Source organism: Gambusia affinis, linkage group LG18 (assembly GCF_019740435.1).
Source record: "Gambusia affinis linkage group LG18, SWU_Gaff_1.0, whole genome shotgun sequence".
In the NCBI taxonomy this organism is placed as follows: domain Eukaryota; kingdom Metazoa; phylum Chordata; class Actinopteri; order Cyprinodontiformes; family Poeciliidae; genus Gambusia; species Gambusia affinis.
This window is the reverse complement of record NC_057885.1, coordinates 25391478-25399136: the sequence shown is the minus strand read 5'-3', so window position 1 is coordinate 25399136 and position 7659 is coordinate 25391478.

The following is a 7659-nucleotide window of genomic DNA, read 5'->3' as shown; positions in this document are numbered from 1 at the left end:
GTTGTAACTTTCAGTTTAATCAGCAGCTAATAAAATATTTTAATTAATAAACGAGGTCTTGTGTGGAGGTCTTCTTACGCTGCTTTTTGTTGTTTCAAAAAACAAAAATTTATTATATTTTTCCTACTTTTGTCATTCAAGTCTGACAAGAAAAAATCGGCAACCAAACACAGTTTTCCACTGCATTGTGTGTATTTATATATTGTCATTACTAATATAAGAGGATTATAGCAGGCATGAAAAACATAAAGACTTACTGAAAAGATGAGTGTAGACTCTGGAAAATCCCGTTCTAATGTTAAATATAACAGATTACTGGATGAAAGAAATGTCTAGTTTCTAATTTTGGTGGGTTAAACACACTATCCCACAATCACTGAGAATTTGGTAACATTTGCTCTTTATTTGCCAAAGTTACTTGGGGGGAACCAAATATTTTAGCCCTTTCCCTCCAAGGACAGCAGAACAGGGGAACAGGTTATTTCAGACAGCTAAAATATTGCAGCGTGGAGGAAGTTTGTTTGGCTGTGGGTGAGGTGATCAGGCACGGGAACATAAGGTCGGCAGCACGTATTAATGGAGCGGTGGTGTTGTTTGTGGTAGTGATGGTCAAATGAAGCAGTGAAGCTTTGTTTTGCCCAAAGGTTCATAACTCGATGCTTCATTCATTTCTCACTAGTGACACCTGCTGGTGAAACTGTGACAGCCTTGTCACTCAGACAGACATATTTAAAAACAATTAGTAAATGTAATATTGTCACAAAGTTTTTTGTCAAACTCACGTTTAGTAACAGGAGAGTCAATTAAATCCTATTTAACTAATCTTTTTTAGTTATTAAAATTATTTGTTGCCAATCCTGGTATATGTTGACTGTCAGTGGCTGTTTTCTTTTGTCACTGACTGATTTAACAATAGACATTTAATGTTTTAGTGTTCTCGGATTCAGCTTGTTGGGGCAGACAGTTTTCTTTGAGTTTTGATTTGCCTCCTGAAAATCTAAAATTCTTAAAAAATTCTCTTTTTCTTGAATTTCTATTGGCTCTCTGATCTGATCACTTATATTTTTACTCATTAATTTTACTCTTCCAACAGCTTTAGGTCTGTTTCTGCTGTTAGAGACTGATATATGTTTGCAGAACAAAGAAATAGAGGAAATTTCCAGAAGGTGAGAATTTTGGAGGTGAAAAGTTTAATTATTGTTATTTAAGAATCTTGTGAATCATCTCAAGTTTTCCCAGATGTCAGATTTTTTTTCTTCTTGCTGGCTCCTTTTCAATAAAGTTTATTTGTGTAGCACATTTCAACAACAATCCAGTGTTAAAATATTTTACATAATAAAAACATAAATATAAAGTTACAAAATTGTCTCAACAATCAACCATTGAGAAAACTGGTAACAAACATTACATATTGATGAGTGCCTTCATCAAAATCATTAATACACATAAACTATAAAAGGTTCCTTTTATTACGACCACTTATGAAGACAAATACTCCTCTGATGCGATCAAGCAGCGACTCATCACGCTTTTATTTTGAAAACCGACACGCAAAATGAAGCAGTCACGTGACCCATGCAATGCGAGGCCTCGTTTGTTGCCGGTCACGTGGTTTTCAACAAGACGACACAAGCATCGAAGCCTGGCTTCAGATGATCCATCACTACTCAGCCCTAGTCCTCCTCAACTGAGCTGCCAGGGTTTTGGACTGTTTGGATTCTGTTGTCAGTGTATTTTTGGATTTTCATCATTAAACTTCATCATCTCATTTCAACCTGGGTCTACAAGCGTCTGCCTCACCACTTCACGACAGTCTTTGTGAATAAAACTTAGCCAGACGATTACATTCCTCGCGTTCTGACTAAAACCAGGAAGTTAGAGCACATAACACCAGTTTTAAAGTCCCTCCACTGGCTCCCTGTAGCTCAAAGAATAGACTTTAAAATCCTGTTGTTAGTTTATAAATCACTGAATGGTTTATCACCGCAATACATTAAAGATCTGCTGTTGTTGTATCAACCTTCCAAAACCCTCAGGTCTTCTGGTTCTGTTCTGCATCCCCAGAACCAGAACCAAACGAGGAGAAGCAGCATTCAGCATCTATGCACCACAAATCTGGAACAAACTTCTAGAAAACTGTAAAACAGCTGAAACACTGACTTCCTTTAAATCTCAACTAAAAACCCACTTGTTTAGAGTTTTATTAGAAACGTGATCAATTATAAATTTATTGATGGAATCTGACTATGTTGTGTTTTTGTGTTTGATTTGATGTAAAGCACTTTGAAATGCCTTGATGCTGAAATGTGCTATACTAATAAAATTTGATTGATTGATTGATTGATAACATCATAATTTATCATAACTGTTGGACCAAATGTTGTATTAAAACTTAAAGATAAAATTGATTTCTTGTATGCACTTTTGAAAATCTTTCTAAAAACATTAATGAAGTTGCAGTTGGAAAAAAAAGCTTTTGTCTCAAAATCTCAGTCACAAAATTCAACAATCGATATTTTAAATTTCTTTTGCAGAAAGTCTTGATAGGGAAAACTTTTTACATAATTATGAAATTAATATCTCAAGTGTTTTTGTGGGAGTGGAATAGAAAGATATTTGGTTTTTATTTTCTGATGATTTTTAAACAATTGTTTTCTTCTAAGGGTGGAAGGGAAGAAAACTGATGAATGTTTTGTAACATTCTTTGTCCATAAAATCACAACATTCATAATTTATTTTAAAAATGACATTTTAGATCCATCAGTCTTTTTTATTTTTCAAATGTAGCATCAGGCATTTTTACATATATATATATATATATATATATATATATATATATATATATATATATATATATATATATATATATATATATATATATATATATATATATATATATATATATATATATATATATATATATATATATATATATATATATATATATATATATATATATATATATATATATATATATATATATATATATATATATATATATATATATATATATATATATATATATATATATATATATAACTTGTTTGTCCTCCAGCCTTCATCAAAACAAACAAAAGTCTTTATCATCTATAAAGAAAAATACTGAGGGAGATTTATAGTGAGTTTATTAAAGATCAGCAATAAACAACACAGAACTAAAAATATGGAAAGAATATTAGCTGCTTTTTATTTTTACATTGTTAAAAACAAAACAAAAACCAAAAGTTACTAATCTTATTCCACACAAACAGGTTTTCTTATTGTTGTTACAGTTTTAATTCCTCAGATATGAAGTTTATTTTCTTCATAAAATTAAACAGTTAAATTTCTGGTCAGTCAAAAAATAAAACTAAAATATTGAACTTTACATTATTGAATTTAAAAAGAAAACACAAAGAACAATGAAAAACTAAAACTTTGCTTCAGTCTAACATGTTGAGTTCACATAAAATAAAATAAAATAAATCAAATACAGAAAGAAGTTTTTAAGAAGAATTATAATTTTTTTTGCTGATCTTGAGACAAAAGCTTGAGGAAGAACTTATTGTTAGTAAAGAATCAGTAGAAGCATGAATTAAAGAAAATCTCTGCTGTTGGGAGAATTAAAACCTGTCAGCTGGTCGTCTTGATGAGACTGAAGGGATCTGAGGATCAGAGAACATCTGGTCCTGGAGGAACATCTGGTTCTGGAGGAACATCTGGTCCTGGAGGAACATCTGGTTCTGGAGGAACATCTGGAACCACAGAAACATTTCAGACTCAGTCAGTTTGATCTACAGTTTTATGCTGGGTCTCCATCAAAAAACACATTTTATCTCCAGGAATTTCCTGGTAAAAATGGTTATAAAAGCAGCTGAAGGAATAAAAATGTTTTACTTCAGTGACAGAAAAAATCTGACATGAAAACATCAAAGCTGCTGAAATGATATTTGTAAACATTTGTCTTTAAAGAAAATCAGGTTTTTGTTCATTCTGAATTTTAAAAGATTTTCCACAGATTTAGTTCAAGTGAAAATTTATAACAGATTTTATACCATCAGAAATGAAACAGTTAATATAATAAAACACAAAGAGGGACGTTAACGTCCAAAATAACCAAAAACTAAGAATAAAAATTAAAATTTATTTGAAGAAAAATCCTGAAATCTCCTGGATAAAAGAAGTTCTTTGTTTTGAAGTATAAAGTAATATGATACCAGGTCCAGTTCTTCATCAAACATCAGAACTGCAGCTTCCTGTGACATCACACTTTAGATTTAGGTTTCAACCAATCAGTCTCTCTCTGAGGTCACTTCAATCTGTTTTATCATCTGAACAACATTTCTGAACCAAGTCGCTGTTAAAGTTGAAATATTATTTATAATTTAGACACATGCTGTTGTTTTATAACAACAGCATGTGTCTAAATTCATCTTGGATCTGATGACCTTAATTTGGTCTCTGTCTCTTTAAGAAGCTCCAGCTCTTCAAACTCCAGTTTTGTTTCCACCAGCTAGTCGACTTTCAGACGAGTCGATTCTCTGCAGTGAATCTCCAACCTGACATCAGCAAAAATACTGAAAAACTTCAACAACCACTGTCGTCTTTCAGTCTGGTTTCCATGGTTACCACAGCACAGAGACTGGCCTAGTCAAAGTGTTCCACCAGAATACCGCAGTGCTGGTTCTGGTTCTGTTGGACCTCAGTGATGACCAGCATTTTACTGACATGTATTTATTTAGGGAAATATTTTTTGCAGTGTTCATTAATCCATCAGAAAGAATGATTGTATAAATCTGACTTATTAGATTCATGAAAGAAAAAGTGGAATTAATTAATTAATATTTGTGCTGAAGAAAATCTGTAGAATCACCTTTAATGAGGAAACAGTTTGATTCAGAGCAGAACTGAGTTCATCTGGTCCAACAGTCAAACATTTTATCACCAAATTTAAAGAAAGAAAAAGGAAACAGTTTTTATTTTCATAAACTTAGAGAGTTTTACCTCTGGTTCTGAATCTCCGATGATTTTCTGTGCATATCAAACATTATTTGTCTTCACAGGGTTGGTCGCTGCAAAATGAAACAAACAGTGGCTGTTAACAGGCCTTATTATATTTAAATGTTTTATTGAAAAGATCTTGATAAGCAGCAGAAGGTTTAAAGACGTGGTGGAAATTTATCTGAAACTAGAAGCAGACCACAAGATTCTTAACCAGTTAGAGATAAAACTTTTCACCACAGAGTAGAAAACAAGAAGAAACCAGTGAGACCAGACCACAGAGAGGCCAGACCAGTCTGAACTGCTGGCAGAAAGTTTCACTTCACATCAGAGCAGCTCTGAGTTGGTAGAAAAATAACTTTCAGTGTTTGAGTTGTCCTGCAGAAGAGAAGACTGCTAAATGTTTCTGAAAGTTTAACTGCTAACAGAGAAGCTAATGTCTGCAGCCTGCCTGATCTCTGCTGCTGTGGGTTCAGCCAATCAGCAGCAAGGACAACAAAAATGGCTGTCTGAAAACATTAACAAGTATTTTAGCTTTATGATATTTTACCAATTAACTACAAAATCATCTGAGAATAAATCAAGTTTTTTTTCCATAGAAACGTTTGTGAATCTGTGAAAACTGAACCTATTTCAGGTTTTAAAGTGGTTCATTTTAAAAAGGGCAACACAGATAAAGACAATCAGATGAAAATAAGTCCCAAAATGTCCTACACAAATAATGTTTCCTGATGTAAAGAGATTCATGAAGAAACATCAACAATCTATAAAGGAGTCCAGAGACATTAGAGATGGTTGAGGCCTCAGAGAACCACAGAGAGATGAAACATGGAACAGAACTGAATCTTCCCGGCAACAGATGATCTAACAAAACTCCTCCAAATGATCCATCCAGAAAATCACTGAAGAACTTATTGGACCTAAAGAACTGCAGGCCTCAGTTCCCTCAGCTTTACTGTAACCAAACATTAAATACCTGAAAGGAAGAAATTCCTGACTAGAACCACTGATCTGGTCTGATGTGTGTTTACATTCACAGAAACGTTTCTGAACTAAAGGATCAGGAAAACTGAAGGGATTTTCTGAATATTGGTTTGTTATTTCTATCAATGGTTTTGAGAAGATAAAAAATATTTAATGATCTTGTTGAAGGTAAACTCTGTTCATATAAAAATTGTATTTATAATTCACTGTATTCTTTACTTACATTCATGTGTGTCTCACTGTGGTCTATAAATCCTAAACCGTTTAGCCATTGCTGATCTCCAAACTGATCTACGTGACCTGAACTCTAATTGTCTGGAGTAGAATAGTTTTTGTTGTTGTTCCAACAAATCAGATCAATAAATATTTAGCAGTGTGTATTATTCAATCCAAAAGAGGTAAACCAGCTAAAATGTTCTGATGAGCCACATAAAACCGGTTCCACAGTGGATCTTCTAGCAGCTGCAGAACTTTTCCAGAACCAGAGACTAAAGTCTCAGACCAGAGAAACTCATCCAGGCTTTAGTTTCTCTTTAGTGGCTATGATTCCTGCAGCAGCGTCTACACAGGTATGATTGACAACCCAACGGCACAGAACGCTGCAGCTGGAGTTCTGACTAGAACCAGGAGGATAGAGACACCACCCGGTTCTACATCATCTAATTCTAAACCTTATGAATAGGAACCTGATCAACCACAGAGTTTATGAGGTTCTACACCATCCAGTTCTACACTATCCGGTTCTACACCACCTGGTTCTACACCACCCGGTTCTACACCATCCGGTTCTATACCACCCGGTTCCCTCCTTGTCCCAGTCAGATCAACGGCTCGGCTGCAGAGAAATCTTCTCTCTAATTTGATGTCAGATGTTGGACTGAGTTCCCTCTGCTGTGGGACCGACTCAGTAGATCCAGGCCCGCCTTTCCTGCACGGTTTCAATGTTTCCTTTCTGTCTCACCTGATTGAATCTCAGGTGATCAACAGCCTCCTGCAGGACCTGGTGGCTGCAGGAGGAACCGCCTTCATTTGGACCTGCTGTTCTGGAATCGAGGCTCGTCTAAAAGGTCCAGTTCAGAGCTGGACTGAGGCAATGAGTTAAACCCTCTGAACTTTTAGGTCTTTAAATCTGCAGCCAAGTTGTTCCAGAGGTTAAACAGTCAGATATTATCAGGGTTTATTTAGTAAAATATCATCAAATCTTCTTATTCCACTTCATGACCTTTGACCTTTTCTCCTCTGGTCTGTTGAACAGCTTCAGTCTCAGATCAGCAGAAACAGAAACATTAAATCATAGAAACATGAACTAGATTAACTTTACATTGTTCACATGATGACATGATACAGATTGATCTGATTAAATATTAGATTATTGATTATTATGGGTTGTTGTTGATCAGTGTTTTAAGATCTTGTTCAATGGGCCCCTTTCTAACTCTGAGCCCCCCAAACGTCTCTGCACGGCCCTGGCAGAACCAGAACCAAACATGGAGAAGCAGCATTCAGCTTCTATGCACCACAAATCTGGAACAAACTTCCAGAAAACTGAAAAACAGCCGAAACACTGAGATCCTTTAAATCTGGACTAAAAACCCAGCTGGTCAGATTCACTATGGATTAATAATAAATTTAACGATAATCAATATAGTTATCGTATATTTAATGGTAATTTTTACTGACAGAATGTAATGATTA